This window comes from Pinus tabuliformis, chromosome 8, assembly GCF_031772625.1.
Source record: "Pinus tabuliformis cultivar Carrire ecotype Pingquan chromosome 8, CPIR1, whole genome shotgun sequence".
NCBI lineage: Eukaryota > Viridiplantae > Streptophyta > Pinopsida > Pinales > Pinaceae > Pinus > Pinus tabuliformis.
The window spans coordinates 1,482,842,055-1,482,860,154 of NC_142294.1; the positions used below are offsets into that span (position 1 = coordinate 1,482,842,055).

The 18,100-nt window shown below is 33.8% G+C and overlaps 1 pseudogene; it reads left to right on the plus strand.

Annotated features, from left to right (window-relative positions):
* Positions 1-1,622: 1,622 nt before the first annotated feature.
* On the plus strand, positions 1,623-14,071 carry LOC149241423 (uncharacterized; annotated as a pseudogene).
* The last annotated feature ends 4,029 nt before the right edge of the window (positions 14,072-18,100 follow it).

The window sequence follows — 18,100 nt, forward strand, 5'->3', positions numbered from 1 at the left end:
CTGACCGGTTTTTTATTCTCAGCCAAGCCTTCTTCTTTACATTACAAAAGTGGGTTAAATCTGGATGGATGAGCTGCCTATAATATTCTAATGCAAATAACCTCATGGGCAAATATCTAGGCAACTTGAAGGGGCAAAGTTGACATACATATATTCTGATTTCTGTGTGATTCTGATAGAGGTACCAGTCACCTATTCTGTAGTTTTTGGAAAGCTGCAAAATCTTCTTCATATCTCCAGAAATTCTAGGAGGGGGAGCTCCTATCAACAGAGTGGAGGCTGGGTGTACAAATAAGTCAATGAATTCACTATAGGTATAAGGGGAGTCACAGTAATGGAAGATTGAGCTCCAAAAGATCACAGACCTCCGGTTTCCTTTTCAATCTAATTTCCTGGTGGGAAATGGAAAGCTGTCTGGCTGATAATATAAAAACAGATGGTATATATAATATGTGTATTTGAAGACACCTTCCCTTTCCCAATTCATGAACTGAGCATGGATTTTATTGGCAATGAAAGTGGCACAGTCATACTTGACAGCAGGGGGCTTTCCTGGAGTAAAGATAGATAATAGAACTAGGGTGATATCATCCACAAATTCACTGGATCTAAATCCCAAAATCAAGGATATCATGTCAAGAATGAGTTTTCTAGTCTCAGTGAAAAAGACGCACAAATAAGGAGGAGGGCTTGTAGGTTGGTGCGTTGGTATCATGAACATTTGGGCAATGCGAGTTATCTCTGAGTTCGGCAATTGAGAGGCCTTTTCAAGAAAAAATCCCATGGAAAGAGGAGCCAGAGGCTCAGTGGAATGAAAATGTAACATCTCATTGATGGATTCAGTAGTTATGGAGAAAATGACAGTGTTGGAAGGAGACATAACAGCTCTATCAATAGGGTCATAATTGGCACAGCACTGGTGAATGATGTCTGGGAAGACATGGACGGAGGGAAGAAAGTACATGGGAAGGTTTGATTCCCATAGTCCAAAAATGTCAGAGTTGCTTAGATGGCTGTCTCTGATTTGGCAGAAGCTTTGCAAATGATTCTTATCACCAATTAAGTCTTTTATTTGGAAATCTTTGTCGGCCAAGGGTAGATAGTTCAAGTCTTTATGAGGTGCATTGATGGGTGTGGCATTGAGGGCTATAGGGGCTTCCATGTTTGGTTCTTGTGTTTTCAAACTGGAATTCAGGATTGTTGTGGAGAATGGGACTGAACAACAAGTCTGGGAGTGTTTTTGTGGGCTAAACAGACTTCTCTTGACTCGAGTTTGGTCTCACGGGCAGAAATTTTAGTTGAAAAGTGGAATTTACAGGGTTGCCAGTAAAACGATAAATACTTGGACTATGGAGGCAAACTGAGTAACTGTAGGTTGAATGACGGAGGGCAGAGTGCGCTGCTGAAGGTCTCCTCGATTAGGTGGTGGTTGAAAAGCTGGTACAATAGCTCCGGTCGTTGTTTTGCGTGGGAGTGTGAACAGAGAGAATTTGCAATGAAAATGACTTTTCAACATTTTTTAACGAAATTACAGGTTGGCGGGTAATTTTTGACATTTATTGACAGATGACGTCAGCCTGACGAGACACTTTGTTGCGTAGAGGAGGGTACAGAAGGATGACATGGTCGTGAAGTCAGCTGAGGGCCAGCGGGAGGGCAGTAAGCTATTTGCCCCGCACCGCTTATGGGCCAGAGTGGTTTTGGGCGGAGAGGCAGTGAACACGGAGGGAATGCGCCACGCATCCACGGTACAGGTGCGATACCACCAATCCCCCGGGCGGTAAAATTTGGCGGATGGAGGCTGGCGATACGTATATTAGTCATCCGATGGGAGGGTGCCGATCGAATGGTTGGCGCTCATTGGAGGTGATGGAGGGTTAAGCATGGGGCCTGATATAATTAAATCACAATTTTAATGTTTTTCGGGCTTGATATGATTAGTTGGCGGGGTGATTTGTTAATCAATTAACGTGGGGTTAATTGATTCCAAAACAATGCTCGGGGATGGTTATTATAAGGTTTTGAATAAACCTATAATTCCATTAAAACAATGACATATGGCTATAGTTAGCCGAGGTGGAAATAATAAAATTTGGGGTTTTTATTACATATACTGGAAGGGAAACGAATATAAGGGATTCATATAATAATGTTAATGGTCAATATGAATCTATGAAAAATAAGCACTAAGTTATAAAGTTCAACAACTTAGGCTTAGGAGAAAACAGGGTTTGTATGTGATTTTGTACAATTTCCTAAGTAAGAAGGTTTTACTTAGGCTTTTTATGAAATGAGATGGAATGAGTTGGGGATATTTAGCAGATCTCAATATTTCTTGAGGGAAATTAGTAAATGATATGGGAAAGTGTGAAGGGAAGTTAGTCATGCTTTGTTTGATCTGTATCCAAACATCTGCCATAGTACCTGTGATAGAAGTAAGATTTAATCATTTTGAGAGATAAAACTTATCACAAGTTTCTTTCTACAACACCAAAACTGCCTACCCAGCCTATTATACCTAACATTTTTTCTTCTTCTTCCATGGGTGCATTTAGACTAGCAAACCCTTCTAGATTTCTTTTCTTTACATTGTAAGCCTATCTAAATCAACACTTGTAACATCCAAGGGCTCAGATTTAACTGTTGAGCTCCTTTACTTCTCTACCTAACTATTTACCTACCAAGATTGAACAGTTTGGACATATCTTATTCTCTATCACTAAAGCAAGTAAATTCAGACATGAACTAACCAAGGTTGAGCTGTTTTGCCATTCATCAAATATAGCATAAAGTTGAACAAGACTGCACATGATAAAAAAGTGAAGTAGTAATGGCATTTGGACTTGCACACTTTCCTGGTCCTTTTATTTGGGGTTCATTTCTTTCATTTTTCTTTTGACCATTTATCTTTTCACCCTTTGATTTTTCTTTTAGGTTATACCCTCTTTTCATTTTTTAATTTTGATTCTTTTTAAAAATATGGAAAACCTTTGCAGCAACAAAAGGTATGAACATATTGCAGAGCTAATTCAGTCAATCATGAAATATGACACTTATTGGTATAGGAGCATAACACATATTACAAAAAAAAAAAAACAACAACAACAGTACCTGATGATGAAAGTGAAAATAATGATATGGATGTTTCTGAATACAAAGATGAACGCGTTGAAACCATTTTTCAACAATGGAGTCAAGAAGAGATAATATTATGCTATCAAGAAATATGGCAGAAAGAAAGTCATGAATATGAAGAGCAAAGAAGACAGTTTGAAGATGTAATGTTGTCGTAGCAGTCCATAGTTGAAAGAATATTTGAAGAGGAAGGTGTAGAAGACATGATCCATTTTTTTTCAGAACAAGTTCAAAACAAGTCAAAGAAAAATTGCAGAAACAACAAATGAATAAAGCCTACAGCAAGAAATTTCAACAGAGAATGAAGCAATTTCGAGAATATAGAATTTGGAAGCAGAGAAAAAGAAAATGCAAAATTGTAAAATTCTTGAGTCATTGTAAGCCCAGCTGAGACATAGACCAACATGCATTTTTATGTGATATTTAATTCATGTTGAGTCATACGATCGTAATTAAGGGGGAGTGTTAAAAATAGTAATTACTCCCGCATGAGGAGTTGACTAAACATAGAGAATCAGTTAACTGAGTGATTAAGTGAATGAGTGTTTGAGTGTTGAGTCAAGTCAAGTGATAGATGACTTTTAATGTTTGGTTGCATGTGGATGCATGTCAAGTTATTTTAGGCAAGTAGCTAGTTGGAAAAGGATAAATACCCTTCACTGGGTTCACTGTAAGAATCATGTTTTGTGTGATCAAAAGAAGAGCAGTAGCTCGTGTTTTATGTGTGAAATCATGCTTTGTTTCCTCCACCTTTCCAACAATTTTATCATTAATATGACAACAAAGAAAATTAATGTTTTACTGAGACAAATAACAAAAATCATTTCTTAAATGGAAAACTAAACATTCTTCTATCTACTTACCCTGTACTATAGATTAATATTTTGTATAGCATATCAATAACCAATGAGTATAGTGTAGGTTTACTAACTGAATCTCAATCCTCATCATATAATGTCCTGATGAACTCTTCAAAGAAAACTGCATTCCGCTCATTTATGAAAAAGTCAGTCAACCATGCAATGGCACTACAGACGGATGGTTGGTTGCAGATTATCTAAAATAGATAAAGCATAGAGATAGGTTGAAAAAAAAATTAAGATGAAATGAAGGTGACCCTAATTAGCACTCAAACTTGGACCGACAATGGTCATTTCAGTAAATAAGAAGCGCGGGAGCCACTTAGTGATGAGTAAATTTAATGGTAAAGAAAAGATCTTCGTTGTACAAGTACGATTGCGCCTACATAATAATTAAATTCTTTGTGCATCATCATCCTACTGCATTCAATGTCTCTATCAATTTCTTAATCAATCCTTCTATCCATGACATTTGGTTTGTAAAATATGATTCCCCTTTGCTCTTGAACTCATCTCTCATTCTTCATTAAGATTTATGCCTTTTCCTTTTGGAATAAAAAACGATAGCTAAGGAAAAGCGATTGCAAAGTCTTGTTACTGCTAGATAGATAGTGAACGAATCTTGTGGACTCCATGGGTTATGTGCTGCAATCCCAGTGACATAAGTCATTTGTTTTTTAATTTATAACTATATGTATGTCTATTAATGGTGTTAAAATGGGAAGTAGGTTTTCATGTTAGGCAATATACGTGTTCATCACTCAACTATTTTTTAACAAGGTTGTAGAGTTAGTGTTTTTAGCCTTTTAGTTTATTTATTGAACTTTGAAAAATATGAGTTAGTTTTCACATTTGAACAAGAGCTACATTCTAGATACTCTCGCTTACTTTAGGTATAGTCAAATTAGAGTTCATTTTAAGTATAGTTAAATGAGAGTCAAAATAATGAAGACATACATGGATAGACTAACAAAATATTATTCAATAACTGTAAGTGGTAATGACCTCAAACTTATAAAATCTAAATTTTAGATTCAAAATTTTAAAACCATCCTCTATATGTCAATTTCTAATTTTATTAAAAAATAACAATTTTATTGAACCATATTAAAAATGAAATATATTTGAAAATCCTAAGATTGCCAATTTAAAAGTGAAAGCCACAAAATTATAAATATATATTTATTTGATTAATATATATGTGAATTGTAAATACCAAGTTGATACACTCCCAAATAAATATGTTAATAAACATGTATGCATTTTATCACCCATTTATTTTGTATAATTAAATAATTATAAAACATTTTTTCAAATTTTAAAAAATGAAATATATCTGGCGTCTCCCGAGAAAATTGTAATGAGAGAAAATATATATATATTTTTAAATTTATATTAATAATAAAAATATTTAAAATAAAAATCCGAAAGCATGTCATGATAATTTTTATATAAATATGATGGTTAGAATCAAAGTCTTCATATAAACATTTATAGCGAATTTGTTTTACAATAAGAAAACTTTTAGATAAAGTTTGTTTTATTTAAAAAAGCTCTTTTATATATGTGCACAATTAAAAAAGCTATTTTATAAAATTCATAATGCTTTTATACAAAATAGTTTTTTTTTTATCGATTAATATAGTATTTGACAAATTTCGATTAATATAGTATTTCATATAAGTAAGACGTTAAAATTTTAAAAATAAAGTATTATTGAATGTTGTATAAAAAAATAATAATAATATATATATTTTGAAGGAAGAAATGTTTGTTACAGTTGTGGCTTTGGCTTTGGGATAAATGTTGAGAGAGATATCTCTGTATTGTGAAGGCAAGTTTATATATTGATTTGCGTTTAATTTTTACAAATTATAGGTTATAATTTATTGTTTTAAAATGAGGATAATAAATTAAAAAAATAACAATATGGAGATATTTACTCGTTGCAATTGTTCGTATTTGATTTGAGTATGAAAAATTTATTTTATATATATATATATATATATTTTTATTTTTTTTCAGTACGAAAAAAGTTTGATTGTATTATGTTAGATAATTACATAAAGTTCAATAAGACTGTTATGAGAGATTCTCCATAAACAATACAAGAATGTAGAGGAACAAAAGTCATGCAGAAGTGTTTGAAAGCCAATATACCACTAGTACCTGAGAAGGAAAAGAATTATATGAGTTGCAAACAAGCTATAAACCAGAGGGGAAAGCAATGTTTTACCAGATAGATAGTCTAGATAAGTCAAAGCCCCATTTAGGGGCATCATCTGCTAGCTGAGAGAAGATATACAAAATGTGCAAAAAAGTGAAAGATAAAACAGTAGCTTGAAACATACTTGGGAATTTGAAATGAAAATAGTAAGATTATGTGCCAGGTAGAGAAATTCCTGAATCGAATAAGTTTCAGCTTCTATTTTCATATCCATTTTCCATTTGTCAATTTGTGATATGAGTCTTTTATTTGATAAGACATCAGCTTGATTATTTTGAGCTCTATTGACATGCTGAATAGAATAATCATTCCTCCTCCCCCAGAGTGTGTCAATTTTGTTCATCCAACTAGATAGATGCTGATTTTTAATATGACTCTTTGTTGTGACATGATTTATTATGATTTTGGAGTCACCGTAGATCTGTAGGGACTGTATATTTAGGAATATGCTGAAAAAAAAGTCCTGATAGCGCCATTCCCTCTGCTTTATTATTAATTCCTTTTCCCCCATTCCAGTAGATTTCAAACTATTGATCATCATCCATGACAATGAGGACCCCACAAGCACATACCATTTTGTGCTGCCCCATCAAAATAAGCTCTTGAAAAGCTCATGTGACCTGTTGTTTGCTCTTTTGATTTTTCCTTTTTGTACTGAGAAGACTTGTGAATAATAGAGTTATAAAGAGAGATAATGTTCTCAAAAACTGACCCAAAACCTTCCTTTCTATTTTGAAACAAAATGTTATTCCTCCATTTCCATATTGACCAAAAAACAAGTTGTGGAATCGATCTCCAGGTTTCTTTCTGGTTACTCCACCAGTCAAGTGCTTCTTTTAGTGAAGAATGTAGAACAAAATTAAACCCAAAAAAAGAAGCAAGGTTCCTCCAAAGCTGTTGGGTGATAGTACATTGTAGAAACATGTGAAGGTTATTTTCTCCCTCAATTTTGCAAATTAAACATATTCCAGGTCCTGACCAGTTCCTCTTTTGCAATTTTTCCCACATCAAATGAAAAACTAACCATGAGAATATGATAATTTTATGAGGACTACCAGTTTTCCATAATGATAAAGGAAAGATGTTAAGTGATTGAGAAATGTTAATACTGATAAGATTTGAGTAGATATCTTTAACACTTACTATGTCCTTTCCACTGATCCCCTTCCAAATAAGGACATCATCATCTTCAGTGCGACAAAAGCCCTTGTTGCTTAAACACCACTGAATTTGAGTCCACTGTTGTGCTAAGGATCCTATCAAGCCCATTGACGAAGCACTTTTCCAGATCGGGAAAGGGCCCTGCGAATCAGCAGTGACCTGGTTCCAGGTAAAATACCCTTTTCTATGAAGGAACTCCATTAGCTGTTGAGATAAATTTATGACATCCCCCCCACCCAATATAGGATCAAGACCAATAAAAACCTTTTTACTTGTTTGAAGACTCCAGACAAGGTTTTTAAGGAAAATAGATTCAATTTTACAGAAGCTCATCCATATGGTTGAGCCCTGTGAAGACCTTATCTTCCCCTTCCTATGCCAATAAGAGATATCTTTGCTAGCCATATATTTCTTCTTGATGGATATGCTCCATGTTCTATACCCCAAAACTCCCCTCCATAAAGACTTATATAGCAAGGCCTTCTCGAAAGTCTAGAGATCCAATATTCCCCATCCGTCTTGTTTTTTTGGAAGGTTGAGGTCAGATAGTTTTGACAGATGATATTTTATTTTCTCCTTATTACCTCCTCAAATAAAATTTGCATTCATTTTATTCAGCAAATGAATGATACTCGCTGGAATATAAAAAAGATGAGCCCAATACACTGCTAATTGGGCCAGTACTGATTGAACTAATACTGCTCTACCTGCCATTGAGAGACACTTGTATTCCCATCCAGATATCTTTTTGAAATATCGGTTCGAAATCCATAGCCAGTCAAATTTAGTTTTAGTATAGCCCTTTGGTTTTAGATGAAATCTTAGATATTTCATACCATCCTTTATGGGCCTCAATTCAATCCCAAATAGTTTAACCAGATGCTCTATAAATTCTATATTAACTTCCCCATGATAAATGGAGGATTTTGAATCATTTATGAGAAAGGCTGTAGCGCTTTGGAGTTTTTCCAAAATTTCATGTAAACATTTCCAAGTAAGTCGATAGAGCATTCCAAAGATCAAGATATCGTCCACAAATAAGTTATGAGAGATGAAATTACCCCTGCTAATCTTCAAAGGCCGACATCTTTTTTCCATGACTGCTCTATTGATATGAAGGCTTAAGGAGCCCATATTAAAATAAACAGAAGGGGGGATAGCGAACATCCTTGTCTCAAACCTCTACCAACCGAGAAAAAGGACGTAGGCAGACCATTTATGATGATTGCATAATTAACTTTTTCAACGCAGGCCATAATCCAATTTGCACACTGAGAATTTAAGCCAATTTTTATAAGAAGACATCTTATAAATCCCCAGTCAAGGCAGTCATAAGCCTTCTTAAGGTCAATCTTCAGAATGGCCGCTTCACTTTTTTTTGTATGCAAAGAGTGTAGGCTTTCCTGGGTGTTTGCTACCACGTCCAGGATATTCCTTCCCTGAAGAAACCCATGTTGATCCTGAGTCAAGAACCTGGATAAAATACCCTGAATTCTGCCCGCTATAATTTTTTATATAATTTTATAAATGATATTACAGAGGGAAATAGGTCTAAAATCCAAGAAAGATGATACTTCCGTCTTTTTTGGAATAAGAGCTATGTAAGTAGATGAGATGAGATGATGAATATTCCCAATGATTCTTGACTCCTCTAGCATCCCCAATAATTCATTCTTTATCAGATAAAAAAAATGTATGAAAAACTCAATCGTCCATCCATTAGGGCCCAAACTCTTGTCTTTTTTAAAATACTTCATTACCATCAAGAGTTCCTCCTCAGAGATAAGTTTGAAGAGGCAATCATTTTGTTCCCCGTCAAACATTTGTAGGAATAAATCAATTCCCCAGAGGATATCTCAATCCCTCAGTCCCCAGTCCTTTTGTATGTTTTTTCAAAAAAATTACTGCCTCTTTTGCAATGTATTCCTATGTATGAAGCATATTACCCTCTTCATCATTTATCCCCCAAATAGTATTCTTTCTCTCCTAGAGTTTACAAATCTAAAAAAAAAATTGGTGTTCCTATCACCCTCTTTTAGCCAAATTTCTTGACTTTTCAGTTTCCAAGTAGCTTCTTCAAGGGGCAGAAGACTATGTTTTTTCTTTTCTAGCTCCTTTATACAACAACAAAATTATAATGAAATGGAGTTTTCTGACAATCTTCCAGCCGACATGTCCAACTCCTTTTGAGTGACATCAAGGGCTTTCCTATTCAAGAGTCTTTTCTTGAATTGCTAATCTTTTACACTCTTCTTGAGAGATGTAAGCCTACCTATGAAAGACATAGTGTGAGAAATTTGGTCCTGAGAAGGAAAATTATTCCAAGATTTTTGAATAAGTTCATTAAATTCAGCATCCTCCAGCCAAATTCTGTTAAATTTAAAAGGATAGCCTTTTCGGAAACCCAGATTCCTCCATTGAAGAGAGATCGGTCTGTGGTCAGAGATGAAACACTTTTCAATATTTGTTACTGGTAAGCCCAATCTATCTAATAAACTGTCATAGATTATAAACCGATCTAATCTTTTTGCAATATATGCAACATCAATTCCACCGTTGTCCCAAATTGGTTCCATCTGGGAGGGACAAATATCAACAAGATTATGATGAAGCATCGCATCTTTTATGGGGCCTGCCAAAGGATCATTTTTGCTACCTCTACCCCAAACATCATCTAAATTCAAAGTGCAATTCAGATCACCAACTATCATCAAGGATTCAATATCCATGAACTCTGAGGTCAAGAGTCTGTTCCAGAAAGTGATCCGATCCTTATAAGGGGCATAAATATTCAAAATGTGAAAAGATCCAGTATACCCCCGAAAGTTTGCAAGAAGCAGGATGCCGACAAAACATCTGTATGTTCTTGCCCTAATCTAGCCAGGATCCCATGGAACAACTAGACCCCCCGATTGACCATTTTCCTTAGTAGCCACAATGTGCCAAAAAGGAAATATCCGTCTAAAATAAGTTATGGATTCAGGAACTCCATGCATAGTCTCCTGAATGAGGATAATTTTGGACTGCGATGAATAAAACAGATTCTTTAAGGCCAAGAATTTATGGTCCACCCCTAGACCTCTTATGTTCATAGAGAGGATGAGAGTCATGATGGCCTATTCTCGAGATGGCTTGCTCTAAGAGGCCCATTTACAGATAGATCAATAATAGGGATATCAATGAGAGAGAGGTCACGGATCTCAATGCCAGAAATTTCCTTCCTGCCCCTGAAATGCCTACTATCTCTGTTTTGCTTTCTCCTAATAGTAATGTTCTTTGCCGAATTAGGACTACTAAGCGAAGAAGAAGGCTTATCAGGTTTTTGGATCGCGAGAGGATGTAATTCAAGTGATTTTTTATGTAATGTTACATAAAAATGGATGAAATTAGGTAGGATTACACAGATGGTTGTGCTTACAGTCAGAATAAGCGTGACTATATAACATTGCGTACTTAGAGTCAGGTTGCGCCTCCTTGTTTCCACGTTGATTGTGACCCCAGTGATTACGCTGAAAGGCAATTTTTCTATCAAGTTGGTTGGGCAAACACTGTGTATTCCAGTCAATCTCTTTGCTCCATTTTCGTCATTCTCTCCCATTAGAATATAACACATGTAAACATTTTATCAAGCCTGATTTCTCCTACTACACCAAGTACGTCCACCTTTTAAAGCGGGTAGTTAACACTTGTTGTTGAGTAAAACTTTTTTTGGCTCGCATTTGCTCAGTTGCAGTTGACGCACAACCAACACCTTCCTCTTCCTTGGATTCATCAAGATCAGAAATGACATACCACAGTTCGAGTCTTGTAAGCTTGCAAACACTCTGTAATTCGAATGTAGGAGCACCATCAACATGGGAGATTCGTGATCCAGTTTATGTTTTGCTTGTTTTCCCTGGATCGCTGGTTGCAGTGGGTGGAGTCTCGCAAGGGATTCAAACCTTTGACCACACGCACACATCACAACAAAATAAAGATCTAAAAGTGAACACGCGGGGTAGGGGAGATGTCTTTGTGTTCGTGTTTTCCCTCAAAATCATACCCTTGCAAGAGGGGAGGGGATTCATCCACTCATTCGCTCTCCGTGAGAAATCGACTGAGGTTTTGTATGGTAGCAAAAATAGTAATCCTGATGCCATTTTCATGACCTAGAAGTCATTAAATAATAAAGGCTATGGAAATTGCAAAGGGATTGCAGAATCAGAAGAAAAGGGAGAGATAGATGGGTTCCAGGTAGGGATCCTCGAATGAAGACCAGGGAGCTCCAGATTCGTGGGAGTTGGAGGACTTGGATGAAAGCATGGGGAGATTGATGGTCTCCTCCTCCAAGGCTTCTGAAAACCAGTGTGTTGTATGCTCTAAGACATCTGCAGGGCCGACCGTAGTCGCTTCTTCTTCCACCGAGAACGAAGACCTTCTAGCGGAACACATAAACCAGATCAATTAGTTCCTCCGAGAGGCTATTCAAAATCCCCAGGAGCACTTGTTTGTTTTAAGAATTGACAGGACATTTTAAAGTTTCTTCAAATTCCTAGGCACCAGCAATTTGAATTTTTCCAATTACCTACCTCCTACCTTAGACTTGCAGCACATTGTATTGCTCAACATTATTGCTTGCGGTCAATGGTGGTTGTTGATAATAATTCATTAGATGGAACTGGGATGAAGATTATTATACTCAAGAATTTTAACTCTAGGTTCCTTGCCATTTGCCTAGCTAATATTCCAGTAAATCTACCACAGGATGAAAAGAATAATATTGTTAAATTTTCAATTAAACAGAGGCCACAAAAAGGTTCTCACAGTTCTGTTGAAGGCATGAATTCACATTCTTCTAATTTTAACCATGCCAAGAGTGTTGAGGAAATAAAAGAGGAGGATAATAAATCTCAAGTGTGAATATTCAACGTTAATAACATTACAACCTCAGGGAGTAAATCTATTGAAGATAAAGTTGTTGCATTTGATAATTCTCAGTTCCACACCTTAGTGATTTTGAAGCCTGAGGATAAGCCTTGTGTGGGTTTCATATGAACTAACAATGTTAAACCAATGTCTGATGGGTTATCTGGAATTGGTAGGATCAACAAACCTAAAGGAGAGAGGGAAGTTAACAAGGTAAAGAATAACATGGTTGCAATTTTCCGGGATCGAGAGATGATAGGTATTAAGGAATTTAGACTTCTGTGATCCATAACATTGTTTAGAAAATCTTCGGCAAAATCACATTACCAATCTTGTGTCGACGCGTTTCGAACCAACCAGTGTGGTTCATCGTCAGGACAAGTTGAAGACCAATCCGGCTTAGCTTGATTAAATAGAGTGTGCAGAGATTCCAACGGCTATAATGCCAACGGCTAATTTTGACTTAATAATCTTGGTCAAATTAGTTAATTGATATTCCTAGAAATAGCTAAATTGGGTAAAAAAGAAATTCATTTGTTAATTTAAAAATAAATAGATATATTATTATTTACGAAAATTCTTACCCATATCTAATATTTTAATGATAAAGGTCAATCATATTCATTAAAATAATCTATATTTAATGTTCCAATATTATTTAAATGGTAATAATTCTCTATAGTTACAATAGGTAATCTTGTAATAATTAATTAATGGTCCATTGGTAAGATGGATCATTTTTCTTTATTTAAGTATAATGGTCCATTCGAAATTAAAATGATAAGTTGTATAAAATAATATATGTTTATTAAATAATCTAAATCTACCAATAATTTAAATTTTTAAATCATTATTATTCATAGAATCTAGTTACATTAGGTAAATACCATAATACAGGGTTGCTAAAGTATAACTAATATTAATAGTATATTATAATTCATCCTTTAAACCTCATGGTTAAATAATCAATTTTAATTCAATATTTATTTATTCCTATTAAAGTTAACTAAGCCAATAAGTAAATATATAGTTACTTATAAGGTAAATACCATAATTTAGGGTATAATAATAGGAAGATTTTCTAAACAATGATAGGTATTCTCAGATATTTGATCTTGGATTTGGCTTTAATATGGGACCATATAGCATGCAGGCTATGTATGCTCATGTGGTTAATTGTAACACATAATTTCCTCGGAACACTCAGAAGACGTATCTCATCTTCCTACAGCATGTGTACCAGTATTATAGACTGTCAAAGTAGCAACAGTGATTCAACTTTAGATGTGCTCCATTCTCACTATACTGACTCTTTAGAACTGGAAATTGATCATAGTTTTGTATCGATTAATACCATGGACAAGCTTGAATGACAATCTTTATCAATAGATCTGCAAATAGTTATCGGTAATGATCAAAATAATTTTTAAAACCCCACAGGGGTGCTTGCAATTAGCCATGAAGACAAGGCAGAAATGGTTAGATGCTACTCCCGGGCCATGAGGCCACACTATGCAGGAGAAATAATAATAAGCAACTAGAGATTAAACAACTCAATGAACCTGCGAGTTGATTCTCCCACGCAACAATTTTATGGTGCAGAAGTTGGCTTCTTGACCACCTGGATAACATGAGTGCTGCCATGTATTCAAATGATTTATCCATAAATACCAATAAGCTACCGAGTACTAATCTCCAGGTCGGTGAGGGCATCGAAAATTAGCTGAGAATATTAAGACAAGTGGAGCCATTGTCCTTATTTCAGATTGCTCCACCTTCTTAGGCCCCGTCTCCGACTTTCACAACTATTGAAAATTAAATCTGATGTTTTTTATTGATTGTTTTCCAGCTTTGCAAAGTTCCAATTGTTCGATTGAAGACTCTTTACTAATTTTTTTCCTTTTTAATTTTCTATTAAGTAGGTTGAATGGAAGAAAGATATGCGGACTAGTGGAATGTTATTATCAAAATTGTGTGGAAAGATATGTTGCGTTGGCTTTGCAGAACTAGTACAGTGTTTGAGTTTGATGTTGCTGGGGATACATAGATTGTTCCAAGGATTGAAGAACAAATATAGGATATGCAAAGTAATTTGAGTAGGTATATTTTTATGTGGAGCCAGAAAATGAAAATTTAGCAAAAAATTTATCTGAGGGCATTATGAATGATCACGCAAATAAGGATTTCACAACAGATAATGACTAATTATAAGTGCAAAGAGGTATGTATTTAAGTTTTTTTATTCCTCGAGCTACTTAATAGTGCAAGATAGGAAAAAGATAACTGATTATATATATATATATATATTTTGGATGTTTTATGCATGGAGAGATTTGTACTTTATTATTTAATTTCATTGGGCATTTAATAAATCAAGGGCATATATAGGTTTGTACTCAATTATTTATTTTGATCGACTTGGAAACTTAATAGATCCAGGGTTGCTACCAATCTATGTTAATAATTTCATTAGTTAAATATATGTGATTTTAAGTATGCTATGCAGTTATCCAACGAGTTCATTTATTTAATTTGTTTAACTTCATGCGTAATTATATATATGAGTTTTTTTTCCATTATTTACTTTCAATTGAAGTAAATTTCTTTCCATGTATTGTTTATATTTGTTTGATATGATAGTTTCAAAACGAAACGAACTACCTATTTGTAGAGCATTTCTTGTGATCTCTTTTCTTTCTCCAACCAAACCTTCAAAGAAAACAATCAAAGATTAATTGATACACTCTAAACACGTTACAGTCTTTCCGAAGTTTTCTAGAACGTCACAGAAGTGCTCAACAACGAAATTTAGCAGTGAAAAGAAATTTAAATTTTGATTTTTACAGGTTTTTAAAAATAAATAAATAATATTATAAAATATTTTATGAAGGCTTGTAGGACATTTAAAAAGGCCTGTTGGGAACATTTAGAGTGAGAAGAGATCCGGTCTTTATAATGATATTAGCAGCAATTTGGAATTTTATAATGATTTTTATGGCTATAAAAGAAATGATACATATAATTAAATAATAAGAATAATTAAATTTAGATAGTAGTAAGGGTTATATAGTAGTTAGTATCTGTGATTTAATTTAAATATAGTTTAATTAAACTAAAAATAATAAAAACAAAAAATTTAGCACAAAAATAAAATAACTAATAAAATGTTGTATGTTGAAAATATAGAGAAAAAACTAGAATTCATGAAAATGGAAATAATAGAAAAAGAAGAAGTTAAATAGAAAAGAAATAAATATAAAAACAAAAAATTAGTAACTAACAAAAATGAAGTTACTAAAGAGTTAATAATTAGACCTCAACCAATCACTTTACAAATATAGCTTAGTTTAAATATAGTTTAATTAAATTAAAAAATAATAAATACAAAAATTTCATCACAAAATAAAATAACTAATAAAATAATGTATTGTTAAGGGTATCACCAAAAATTAAGAAATACCATTAACTAATTTTGTTTATATTAATATATATGTTTTTTTTTTGTATATATTTATGTGTTTTATTTTTTATTGATATATATATAATTTTTTTATATTTAAATTTATTAAAATATGTTTTTAATATAATAATAAGTCATCTTAAATTGAATGGAAAAAACTATAATTAATGAAAATAGAAATAATGGAATTAAAAAAAAAAAAAAAAAAAAAACTAAAAACAAAAAATTAGTAACTAATAGAAATAGAAGTTATTAAACAACCCATAATAAGACTTCAACCAATCAAATTACAAATATCGAATTGAGAATTCTGTGATCCATATCAAATTTTTGAAGATTCTTCGGCGAAATCACATAGAGAAATTTTTGTCAACGCGTTTCGAACCAACCAGTGTGGTTCAACTTGTCAATGATGAACCACACTGGTTGGTTCGAAATGCGTCGACAAAAATTTCTCTATGTGATTTTCGCCAAAGAATCTTCAAAAATTACAAATAAATAAATTTAAATAACAATAAAAATTGAATTCCTAATGTTAAACTATGGATAAGTACCAAATTTTTTTGGTAAAAAACAAAATAATACATAGTCAAAAAAAAATGCCTAAAACATAATCAAGATTTGTTCAAAACATAAACCAAATACTGATTATGTGATTAATGAAAAAAACAGCTATCTAAAATAATAATAATATTTAAAATGTAATAAATATTAAAAAATTTACATATAGTTTTAATGGTTAATATTAGAGATTGCACTATTATTATAATGAAATTCAAACTTTAATGAACATAGATTATTGATTATATGGATTAACTAATATATGCACAATATTAAATTCATGAAATATCACACATATAAAATATATAAATTTGATTATATATAATTAATTACATATAATCAATATATAAAAAACTATAATATAATATAATATAACATTAAACATATACACGAGCTAAAGGAAGAGGTTACAAATATTAGTTTTCCATTAATTTGCTGATTGGGAAATCGATTGCTGCAATATTTCAAAACCGTGTTTGCTATTAACACTGATATTGATGCGGTGTGATTTTTTTCAAACAATTATAGTTCTTTTCCTTTTTTGCTCCTATTGGACAATTTTGGTTCAATTTTGGGCATTCTTGTGGGAAAGAGCTAACTAGCCATATATTGGGTATTTAATGCCCTCAGAGCAGCAAGCGACTTAACGCGATAACACGGGAGCGGGCAAATTCGGCATTAAATAATATTTGTCCGCTCCCGTGCTATCGAGCTAAGTGGCGTGCTGCTCTGAGGGCATTAAATACCCAATATATGGCTAGTTAGCTCCAGCCATTCTTGTGGACATTTGCATATGGTGGTGCGCTGAGAACGCTTGGGCGTTTCCTGAAATAGATATTTTGTGCAGCTTTAACCAATACCTTTCAATTTCATTTCCGTTTTGTAGTCTTCACGTGTCTTTTCCTAGGGAGTAGTTAGGTTGCATGCTTACGACTGCATACATATGTGGACAAAGATGACTCGTGATTTCCTATTATTTTTCCTTCTCATTTTATCCATATTTCAAGAACGACTACCAGAGAATTTTGATAATTGGATTCATGAGTTGGAGGCCTATTGCAGGATTCAAAGCCTTCAAGAGGATGACATAAAGATTTAGTTAGCTTCCTTGAGAATGGAGGATGCAACACTAGTATGGCGGGAACCAAAGACCTAAGAGGAGATTAAAAAACACAGTAAGATCTAAATTTATTAGAATGATTTCATTGCTGCAATTAAAATACAATTCTACCCTCTAGCTTATATGTAGAAATCCGTCATGAATTGGCAGAACTTTAGACAACTTAAATGTCAAAATGTGCAAGATTACACCTAAGAATTTAGAAAAAGGTCTCTGATGTTAAGTGTAGATTTACAGTCACAGGACACTTTTCTGAAATACATAGGGGGTTTACATACTTACCTTAGGCATACTATCTTAATGTTTAATCCCAATAATCTAGATGATGTGTGTGTGCAAGCCACTCATCTTGAGGCAAGAGGGAAAAAAACCCTAGAAGAAGGTAGTAAATGTGTGGCTTGAGCAAGGAGAATCCTCTTGGAGGGAGTTCGAGACCACATTGTCTCGAGCCTCCATGGGAAGGAGACACTGTTTTCAGTGTGAAAAACAATGAAAGATCTATATCATAACAACAAAGATCAGAGGAAGCTGGCACTGAAAGACAAGTTTTAGAAAATTGGGTGTGAAAAGGGCGACACGATCTCTACATATCTAAACAAGCTCACCACCTGCAAGGATGAACTTGGAAGTGCAGGGATCACGACAACCAATGATGACATGGTGAGTCTTGC